At 34.6% G+C, this 12,326-nt stretch overlaps 1 pseudogene; it reads left to right on the forward strand.

The window, feature by feature from the left end:
* The first annotated feature begins 3,555 nt into the window (after window positions 1–3,555).
* The window catches only part of LOC139864323 (uroporphyrinogen decarboxylase-like), a 69,414-nt pseudogene continuing 60,643 nt past the window's right edge, over window positions 3,556–12,326 (forward strand).

The raw sequence follows: 12,326 nt of genomic DNA on the forward strand, positions 1-12,326 counted from the left end.
TCAAGCTTCATAATCTCGTCAGCAATCTTAACACTCATCGAAACCAGATGCTCCTGGTCAAGCTCAAATACCTAACTTGCAGCTAGGGTTTCGAATAATAATTTGAATAATCAATTTCATGAAATTAGGACACCATACTAAAATTTGTGAACTGAATCTCCCCAAAACATTTCAAAAATTTATGATTAAATTGAATAAACAAAAATAGTAAACTCGCAATTAGCGAATCCTATAAACTTGGAATCATCATTGATGCTTAATTTTGTGAATAATGTGCTTATATGACTCGATTTTGCATATCGCGATTTAATAGTAGAATGATGAATCTGAAGATCGTATATGCATACATGAGTCGATTAATCTGTAATTAATCAGATAAATGACTTCAATGACAATAATACCCTTCTTTCGTGTAAACATGATGGAGTGCAAAACATAGGAAGAAGGTGTACCAGGGGTTGACGAGCTGAGATGAGCAGTGAAATGATTACTTATCTGCTTAGCCCCAAAGTACCTACTTAGCGCTGGATCTTTTGCCTTTATAAATAAAAAAATAGGTGTGTTTGGTTCAAAAGGGGGAATAATAATGACAATAGGAAAGGAATGATAATAGGAATGTAATGACTATTTCCATTGTATTATTGTTGTTTGGTTCCTACTATGTCATATAATCAATTTAATCACCACATTTTTTATGAAAACCATAAGTAGTTGATCGTATTAATACACAAGTAAAACATATACACCATACATAAGTATAAGAATATGCAAGCATCATTTACTTCTTATATTACTTCGTTACCAATACTGTTAATATTATTAGTGCACTTATTGTACTATTGCACTTACTATAATGCATATGATGCACTAATGAGTAAACATATGGGGTTTACACAGTTTGGGCTCCAAATATATTGGGTTGGGCTTGTGGATCAGAATCTTGGGCCTGGTCATCGATTAAATTGGCATGTTTTTGTACGTAGTGTTCAAGGGTAGTAGCCAAGAATTTGATAAGCTGGTTTGGAGTATAGAGCAAGAAAATAAGGAGTTTGACTTTTATTATAATTCGTATGGATTTATTTAATTATAGTAAAGATTTGTTTTCAATAATTATTTAAACTTATGGATGTATTAGTTTCATTTAGATTTTTGATAATTGATAATAAAGAAAGAAAAGAACAAAGGCCGTAGCCTTTTTGTTTGTCCCGGCAAGTTTTTTTGTTAACTTGCATTTATTTGTCTTGGTTTTAAGTTTTATTCAAAATCAATTTGTTTCTTGTTTGGCCAACGATCCTTTTCTCCAGCATTTCATAATGGAGATTAAAGATCGATGACTTAAACAGAAGATAGATAATCAAGAAAACCTTCTCGGCTTCTCTAAAATAAGCTACAGCCTTTAACTTTATTAATATTCAAAATCAAAAACTGAATGAATAATGAAATCTATGGTCCTTTATATAGAGGACTAAAACCCGAACTTTGAAAACAAGACAAACATAGAAAAAGAAACAAATAATGGATAAAACCCTTATTCAAAAATAACTAGGAAACAATTTGGAAAATAAATCAAACTCTTCCTTCGATGGCTTGTTCTCCAAGTCGAACTTATCCTACACCCTTTTTGAACCTTCTAGAACCATGCATCGTATATCATCATTCTCCCCTTTTTCAAAAAGACTCGTCCTCGAGTCTTCAATGACATCAAGCAAGTTATTTGCAGGGATAATATCGACATTGAGTTGAGTCATTTGGAATGAAACCAGATTGACTTCACCATATACTCTAGATATGACAAAATCTTCACCAAATATACCATTGTAGATCATGTTCTGTGCATTAAGATCGGTATTTGCAATTAAGGGTGCAACCTGATTTGCAACCTTCTCGTCCCCCCTGAATTCATAACCATATTTTCCTTCTGATGCTTCTTTAACGATGGCAGCATCAACATTGACAGCAATCCTACTATCAGTATTGCTATCCTTTTGCACCAAATCAGCCATCTGATTGGTGCTTTTATTAGTAACTGAAACCACGAATTCCACAATTCCAGTATCCTCCACAACCTTACACTCATAATCCTCCTCCTTATCCGTATCATAAATGGATTCTTCATCCTCACCATCCGTGTCATAGATGGGTTCTGAATCTCCATCAATGATAGGTTCGGGAATATACTCTATATTAAAAATTTCCTCAAACTTCATACCAATGATCCGTACGGGATCATCATGATGGTTCTATCTGAATCCTCTCGGCGCATCATCGAATGGATTCATATCTTCCCACTGGTCTTTTGTTTGGTCCAAAGCATAGCGTTCATCATATTTATGATGTTTGCCCAACTCTAATATTGCTATCCTTCATCACAAAAGCTCAATCTCTAACTCCCTAACTCGTTGCTGCAAACGAGCAATCTCAGCATCACGAGGGTCATTACTACTGCCTCTCTCGGCGATTCTGTAACACCCCATTTTTCTGTTACATGTTATTTTGGACGTCATTTGAGTTACAAGATATGTAATCATATCTTTTGACCCCAAATAAAGCTTGAGTTAATGTTTTAAAAACTTACCATTGGAAAGTAGACCTTATTACGTTTCCAACGATATTTGATTCATCAAAAACAGAATTACGGTCTGAAAGTTACGACCAAAACAAGTTTACTAGTTCTGGAGGCTGATCGCGGTCGCGATGCGGGGTCTGGCAGGGGCTTTTTGAACGTATTTTTTGGGGTTTTTAAAAGGGTAAAGTGGTCTTTTCAATTATGAACATGTATATGGCTGGAGAACTGATCTAAAACTCATTCTTATCTTCATTTTCTCCAACCAAACATCTTAGAGAGAGAGAGAAGGGTTTAGTGAGAGAAAGCTTGAATGGATGAAGATGGTGGTGATTTCTACCCAAATTGAAGTTCATCTTGGTGTGTCTAGCCTCTAGGCTTCTCATTGATGCTTGAGGTAAACCCTAATCCAAATTTTGTTGCTTAATTTCCATTTCTAGTTAGGGTTTGATTTAGTGTTGGGTTATAAACCCCATTTCTTATGAAATTGAGGGTTTTGTTGTATGTATTGTGTAAGTAAACTCGATTATTGTGGGTTTAGGGTTAGATGATGAATTTGGAAATATTTATCATGGTTTGGGTGTTAATCACTAGGTTGTATGTGTGTTAGTGATTTTGGTGTTCTTAAGAACATGTTTGTTGGTCAAAATGGGTGTTGACCTCGATTCGGTGTTAAACTTAGATTTGAGGCTAATCACTTAAGTACTTGGTTTATGTTGTTAATTGGTGGTTTATGGCCTAATCACTAGCCATTAGTGATTTTGGGTTGAATTTGACATAAGTCAAAGGAGGTCAAGTGTGATATGGATTCAATATTGCACGTGTTGTGGTTTGGTGTAAATGGCATTTTGAAATGATCACTACCAAAGTAGTAATCTAGTGTCGGGACCTAGATAGGTCTAATTGGTGTCAAGTATAATTTGGGTTAAATTGTACTTTGTTGAGTGGGTTTGAATTACCACCTGGAATGGTAATTGGATTGTGTCTGTTAGATGTTAAATGGGCGGGTTTTGGTGAGCAAGGTGTGATCCCTCGGCTAAGGGATGATTGTGTCAGATTCTATTTTAGAAAATGTATGTTTATGTGTATATTGTGCCTATGTGTGATATAGGTGGTTGCTTTCTCGGATATGAGGACAAAGATCATATTACATGACTTTGCGGGCATTCTAAGGTGAGTGGAATAATTATATGTATGTGTATATAGTTTATTTGCTTGTGGGCTTGTGGTTAGTGTTATCCGTGCGCGAGGATTCACTATAGTATTATCCGTGCGTGTGAATTCACTACTCTTTTGTGCGATAGAGACCACATGTGCGTGAAAGGTGTTTCGGTAAGTGCGGACATCCATCTTGGGGGTTAGTTTACACTAACGGTCACTGTGCGAGTACCAACGGTCATTGTGCGAGTACCGTTCCCTTGTGTGTATGTGATGGGTGGGTGTGACAGATTAATCGGTTGCTTCACGGCAAGTGCGAACGACCACTTTGGGGGTTAGTGTTACAAGGCCTATGATATCGGTCATTGTGCGAGTACCAACAGTCATTATGCGAGTACCGTTCCCTTGTGTGCGTTTATGGTTAACCATAGTTGTGGGTTTGTTGTATTTAGCATATTATGTTGTGATGAATATATGCTTTTGGTGATGCTAGCTTGTTGTGAATTGTGATTATTTAGCATTATACATTGTAATTATATGCTAATTGGATATGCTAGCTCGTATGCGGTATTTGTGTAAGTGTTTGCAAGTAAGTAGATTATATACGTATATGTATAATTATTCCATTCAGAAAGCGTAAGCTTACCCCTCATTGTTGTTACCTTTATATCGGTACCATTTGTTAAGGAGAAGACTTCTAGTTGCTAGACTACTTGCTTTTGGGTGATTGAGCTCATGAGGGGGTAGCTTTGGATATTCGGTTGTAGATTGGGGACTTGGTAAATCTCCGGGATTATGCTCTTGGTATCGAGTTGGGTCATAGAGTCCTAACTCGTCTAAATGTGTATTTGGGTCGAAATTACACCGTTTGGTTGTATGGGTTGTTGTAACGGTTTGTAAACTTATATACATTTGTTGTACGTTGACTTTTTACGCCGTTAAACAGGTTTTGGTATAAGAAACTTGCTTTGTTGGAAAATTGGCGTTTACCTTAAAATGTTACTGATTTGAAATTCCTTTATAAGGCGCGCCCCGCAAGTTGGCCTGATTCTGGACTGTTTATAAAAAAAATGTGTTGTTTTCTCGTGTTACATTTTTGGGTCGTTACAGACTCTGTGATTTCATCTCCTATAATACCGATCACCATGTTCTTGTTTAGCCATGTCTGGAATCTGATACCACATAATGAATATTAAGGATCGATGGCTTAAACAGAAGATGGATAATTAAGAAAACCTACTCAATTTCTCTATAATAGGGTACGGCCTTTAACTTTTATTAATATTCAAAATCAAAAACTGAATGAATAATGAAATCTATGGTCCTTTATATAGAGGACTAAAACCCTAAATTTGAAAACAAGACAAACATAAAAAAGGAAACAAATAATGGATAAAATCCTTATTCTATAATAACTAGGAAACAAATTGGAAACTAAATCAAACTCTTCCTTCGATGGCTTGTTCTCCAAGTCAAATTTATCCTACACACTTTTTGAACCTTCTAGAACCATCCATCGTATATGCATCAGCATACCTTATATTACGAGTTTATTGCGGATTACGGAGTATGTATTAGATCATTTGTAGTGGAAGATGGCATGAGTTGGTGATGTGAGTTGCTTTTTGTACTTTTTTGATGAATAAGATGTGTGGATTTTTTTTTTTTTTTTGTAGACTATTGGTGATGTGAGTTATGAGTATTGTGATGATGTGATAAAGTATAATTGGGTAATTATTAAAAATGACAAATATAATATATTAAAATTAATATTAATACTCCTATAAATATTTCCACTTAAACTTTTGATAAATCCATTTAATTAATGCATTATTATTTATATTGTATAAACTGTTACTGCATAGATTTGAGTGGATTTATCAAAATCTTGAATGGATATATAAACAATCATAAAATTAATATATTAAAAGCAACACCCGCTGCTTTTCGTGTTGGATTTCAACCAATGCTCCCTAAACGCTCCAAAGCAATGCCCACTACGAATAAATTACCCGTTGCTTTTGCGGCTTTTGACACATAATAAACCAACGGGCGTTGGTAAGGCCCGATACAAGTGGTCATATATGCTAGATACATTTAAGCTCACTATCTACGTGTCTTTCTATTTTACGCTTCAAAGGAAAGAAAATGTTAATGCATGCTCATCATATGTAGATAAGATGATCATAAATCAAATCAAATATTTATGATAACAAAATCAATAACCATTTAGAACATAATTCAGAATAATCATAATCATCTTGTTAACTGGGTTAAGATAATGGACATTCCCATTACAAATAATTATCAAACCCACATTCCTCAATGTACATACTGTATTCTTTGTTTAACTAAACCATACTGTTTAGATTTTGTGTACCCAAACCGAAAATACAAATCCGGGTTGAATCATATGCTCTTCTGCTGGAGGTAATTTCCATTTTTATCCTAATTTTGAATAAGAATTAGGTTATTTTTAAGTTATGTCTATGAGTATTTGAATTTTTTGAAGTCATATATAGGAATGATTTTCAATTTGGCAGAGTAGATTAAGGTCTATGTGATCAAATTGATGGTTAATGTTTATTAGTGTATGTATCTTAGTTTCAAACTGATGATATCCAGCTAGTGTTACTGAACGAAAGCGGTTAATACATGTGAACCGTTGTTGATTAATGCGGTTAGAGGTGAAGATGTTGAAAGACCTCCACTTTGGCTTATGAGACAAGTTGGGAGGTACATGAAGGCAGGTCTATACATATAAGAGCACTGGGAGTGGTGACTGAGGTCACTTGACATGTCAGGCGTGACTTGATGAGTTAGAAAAAGTGGGGAGTGGTGACCTATGTCAGTTAGTGTGTTATAATAATATTTTATTATATTTAATAAATTATCCCTTTGGAAAAAAAAAAGCAAAAAAAAAAAAAAAAAAGTGGGTAACATCCGTCGCGTACGTGACTGACCGAAGTGAGACGGATGTGTGAGACGGACTTGGGGAGTGGCAATTTAACTGAAAGGGTGTGGGACGGAGGGGGGACGGAGATCCACTCCGGGAGCTCTAACCACATTACCTACAGTGTTTTATTGTTCTAATGTTAATGTTATAAACTTATATACTACCACTAGATTTTAGCCATCAAATGGGAAGCTATATATGTGCCACAAGACTTTAGGTCACTTGTGAAGATCCGATCCTTTTTTATCATTGTCATCTCATAGATATACATAATCGTGTGTCGAAGTTGCAACAAATTTGGTGAATTAATAGCTAACGGGTATTTAAGATGTGTTTGGGATTGATCAAGTGGTTATTTATTTATTTTTTGGAACAACAAACATACACATCCTTTTTGTCAACGACGGGGTCGAACTCACAACCTCAAGGTTGATGAGTTCCCTTTATACCACGAAGGGATCAAGTGGTTATTGATTAATTAAAGCAGATACTATAAGTCAACTATATACCAATATAGTTTGTTTATATTTGGCAACGATTTAGTCAATATTGTCTAATCAATTAGTGATTTGGTATCCCAAATATATAGGAATGGTTGTTAGTATCTTGGGGCCAAAGTCTTGTTTGTGTATATAATGTAATCGTACATGATGAATGAAACACACATAATTATATCAACTCTCATGGTATCAGCCTAAATTACAGATCCATCAAACCTGATTCTTCTTTTCTTCTCTGCCCTTCTTATTACGATATGTTCTTCTCCATCAAATGGCATCCGATTTAACCAAACTTCAGCCCATCAATCACATTCTTCACTCTGTCCCTATCAAATTAGAACTAGAAACAAGTCAATACAATTCATGGATCGAATTATTTCGCACCCACGGTAAAGCACACGATGTTCTTGCTCACCTCACCTCTGAAACCATTCCTGTCTCTTCTTCCTCCAAAGCAGCCGAGATCACACAAGAAACATGGGATCGTCATGATGCCATTGTTCTTCAATGGATTTACGCCGCTCTCTAAACCGAATTACTCAAAACAATTCTAGAAAAAGATTTCACTGCAAAGAAAGCCTGGGATCGACTAAAAAGCTTGTTCCATGATAACCAACACTCACGAGCCTTAGCCTTAATGAATCAATTCACCAATTGCAAGCTTGATAATTATCCTAATATCTCCGCCTATTGTCAGGAATTGAAATCCCTATCCGACCAGCTTGCCGATGTCGGAACCACAATTAAGCCTAATAACCTTGTTCTTCAATTAGTTGCAGGGTTAAATGAGAACTACAACCCATCGCCACTCATATCAATCAAATGGAAAAATTACCTTCCTTTTACGAAGCAAGATCAAAATTGATTCTTGAAGAATCAATGAAGAATCGTCAAGCTGCTATGACGAACTCCAACAACCCTAACACCGCCCTTCTTGCCACCACCGAATCCAAGGATACATCGACTATCACCGGTAACAGGGACAACAACAACAACTTTTTTTGCTTATCTAATTCTTCTCGTGCGCGAGGTAATCGAAGCAATCAAGGTGGACGTGGATCCGGCAGGGGTAGGGGACGAGGCAATTTCAATGGCAATGGTTGGAATCAGCAATCCTGGTACAATAATTCTCAAACATGGAATGGAAATGGGTACAACCCGCAGACTTGGACCCGACCCACAGGACCACCAAACTGGGCTCCCTCTTATAACCATCCAAACGGCCCATCATTCAACACTTGGGCTTCAGGAACTTCGACTTGTCCTCACCCGTCTACAAACTGGGCTCGACCTAACAACAGTAACAGTAATGGTATTTTAGGCCCACGTCCGCAAGCTCATTATGCATCGAATGGCTCTGTTTCTTCGTATGCACCTACGGATATTGATCAATCTATGTACACTATGTCTCTCAATCCTCCCGACAATTATTGGTACATGGATACATGTGCATCTTCACACATGTCAGTTAAACGAGTGTAGTGACCCGAACTTTTCCATGTTTATATATATTAATTGAGATTGATATTTACATGATTAAATGTTTCTAACATGTTAAGCAATCAAACTTGTTAAGACTTGATTAATTGAAATATGTTTCATATAGACAATTGACCACCCAAGTTGACCGGTGATTCACGAACGTTAAAACTTGTAAAAACTATATGATGACATATTTATGGATATATATATATATACAGTTAACATGATACTATGATAAGTAAACATATCATTGAGTATATTAACAATGAACTACATATGTAAAAACAAGACTACTAACTTAATGATTTTTAAACGAGACATATATGTAACGATTATCGTTGTAAAGACATTTAATGTATATATATCATATTAAGAGATATTCATACATGATAATATCATGATAATATAATAATTTAAAATCTCATTTGATATTATAAACATTGGGTTAACAACATTTAACAAGATCGTTAACCTAAAGGTTTCAAAACAACACTTACATGTAACGACTAACGATGACTTAACGACTCAGTTAAAATGTATATACATGTAGTGTTTTAATATGTATTTATACACTTTTGAAAGACTTCAATACACTTATCAAAATACTTCTACTTAACAAAAATGCTTACAATTACGTCATCGTTCAGTTTCATCAACAATTCTACTCGTATGCACCCGTATTCGTACTCGTACAATACACAGCTTTTAGATGTATGTACTATTGGTATATACACTCCAATGATCAGCTCTTAGCAGCCCATGTGAGTCACCTAACACATGTGGGAACCATCATGTGGCAACTAGCATGAAATATCTCATAAAATTACAAAAATATGAGTAATCATTCATGACTTATTTACATGAAAACAAAATTACATATCCTTTATATCTAATCCATACACCAACGACCAAAAACACCTACAAACACTTTCATTCTTCAATTTTATTTATCTAATTAATCTCTCTTAAGTTCTATCTTCAAGTTCTAAGTGTTCTTCATATATTCTACAAGTTCTAGTTACATAAAATCAAGAATACTTTCAAGTTTGCTAGCTCACTTCCAATCTTGTAAGGTGATCATCCAACCTCAAGAAATCTTTGTTTCTTACAGTAGGTTATCATTCTAATACAAGGTAATAATCATATTCAAACTTTGGTTCAATTTCTATAACTATAACAATCTTATTTCAAGTGATGATCTTACTTGAACTTGTTTTCGTGTCATGATTCTGCTTCAAGAACTTCGAGCCATCCAAGGATCCGTTGAAGCTAGATCCATTTTTATATTTTCCAGTAGGTTTATCCAAGGAACTTAAGGTAGTAATGATGTTCATAACATCATTCAATTCATACATATAAAGTTATCTTATTCGAAGGTTTAAGATTGTAATCACTAGAACATAGTTTAGTTAATTCTAAACTTGTTCGCAAACAAAAGTTAATCCTTCTAACTTGACTTTTAAAATCAACTAAACACATGTTCTATATCTATATGATATGCTAACTTAATGATTTAAAACCTGGAAACACGAAAAACACCGTAAAACCGTATTTACGCCGTCGTAGTAACACCGCAGGCTGTTTTGGGTTAGTTAATTAAAAACTATGATAAACTTTGATTTAAAAGTTGTTATTCTGAGAAAATGATTTTTATTATGAACATGAAACTATATCCAAAAATTATGGTTAAACTCAAAGTGGAAGTATGTTTTCTAAAATGGTCATCTAGACGTCGTTATTTCGACTGAAATGACTACCTTTACAAAAACGACTTGTAACTTATTTTTCCGACTATAAACCTATACTTATTCTGTTTAGATTCATAAAATAGAGTTCAATATGAAACCATAGCAATTTGATTCACTCAAAACGGATTTAAAATGAAGAAGTTATGGGTAAAACAAGATTGGATAATTTTTCTCATTTTAGCTACGTGAAAATTGGTAACAAATCTATTCCAACCATAACTTAATCAACTTGTATTGTATATTATATAATCTTGAGATACCATAGACACGTATACAATGTTTCGACCTATCATGTCGACACATCTATATATATTTCGGAACAACCATAGACACTCTATATGTGAATGTTGGAGTTAGCTATACAGGGTTGAGGTTGATTCCAAAATATATATAGTTTGAGTTGTGATCAATACTGAGATACGTATACACTGGGTCGTGGATTGATTCAAGATAATATTTATCGATTTATTTCTGTACATCTAACTGTGGACAACTAGTTGTAGGTTACTAACGAGGACAGCTGACTTAATAAACTTAAAACATCAAAATATATTAAAAGTGTTGTAAATATATTTTGAACATACTTTGATATATATGTATATATTGTTATAGGTTCGTGAATCAACCAGTGGCCAAGTCTTACTTCCCGACGAAGTAAAAATCTGTGAAGGTGAGTTATAGTCCCACTTTTAAAATCTAATATTTTTGGGATGAGAATACATGCAGATTTTATAAATGATTTACAAAATAGATACAAGTACGTGAAACTACATTCTATGGTTGAATTATCGAAATCGAATATGCCCCTTTTTATTAAGTCTGGTAATCTAAGAATTAGGGAACAGACACCCTAATTGACGCGAATCCTAAAGATAGATCTATTGGGCCTAACAAACCCCATCCAAAGTACCGGATGCTTTAGTACTTCGAAATTTATATCATATCCGAAGGGTGTCCTGGAATGATGGGGATATTCTTATATATGCATCTTGTTAATGTCGGTTACCAGGTGTTCACCATATGAATGATTTTTATCTCTATGTATGGGATGTGTATTGAAATATGAAATCTTGTGGTCTATTATTATGATTTGATATATATAGGTTAAACCTATAACTCACCAACATTTTTGTTGACGTTTTAAGCATGTTTATTCTCAGGTGATTATTAAGAGCTTCCGATGTCGCATACTTAAATAAGGACGAGATTTGGAGTCCATGCTTGTATGATATTGTGTAAAAACTGCATTCAAGAAACTTATTTTGTTGTAACATATTTGTATTGTAAACCATTATGTAATGGTCGTGTGTAAACAGGATATTTTAGATTATCATTATTTGATAATCTACGTAAAGCTTTTTAAACCTTTATTGATGAAATAAAGGTTATGGTTTGTTTTAAAATGAATGCAGTCTTTGAAAAACGTCTCATATAGAGGTCAAAACCTCGCAACGAAATCAATTAATATGGCACGTTTTTAATCAATAAGAACGGGACAATTCAGTTGGTATCCGAGCGTTGGTCTTAGAGAACCAGAATTTTGCATTAGTGTGACATATTGAGTTTTTTAGGATGCATTAGTGAGTCTGGACTTCGACCGTGTTTACTTGAAAAATGATTGCTTAACAAATTTTGTTGGAAACTATATATTTTTAACATGTGAATATTATGTGATATATTAATCTCTTAACGCGTTTGATATTATGTGATAGATGTCTACCTCTAGAACAAGTCCCATTGACTCACCTAATAATAATGAAGAGTCAAATGTAAATTGAAATGATTCGTGGACTGATTCACAAGTTCCCGAAGAGGAACCGGAAGAAGAGTCGGAACCGGAAGAAGAATCGGAACCGGATGAAGAAATAGAACCGGTGGGGGAAATAATAAAACGGTTAAGTAAAAGAAAATCCTCAACC

Source organism: Rutidosis leptorrhynchoides, chromosome 8 (assembly GCF_046630445.1).
Source record: "Rutidosis leptorrhynchoides isolate AG116_Rl617_1_P2 chromosome 8, CSIRO_AGI_Rlap_v1, whole genome shotgun sequence".
NCBI classification, from domain to species: Eukaryota; Viridiplantae; Streptophyta; class Magnoliopsida; order Asterales; family Asteraceae; genus Rutidosis; species Rutidosis leptorrhynchoides.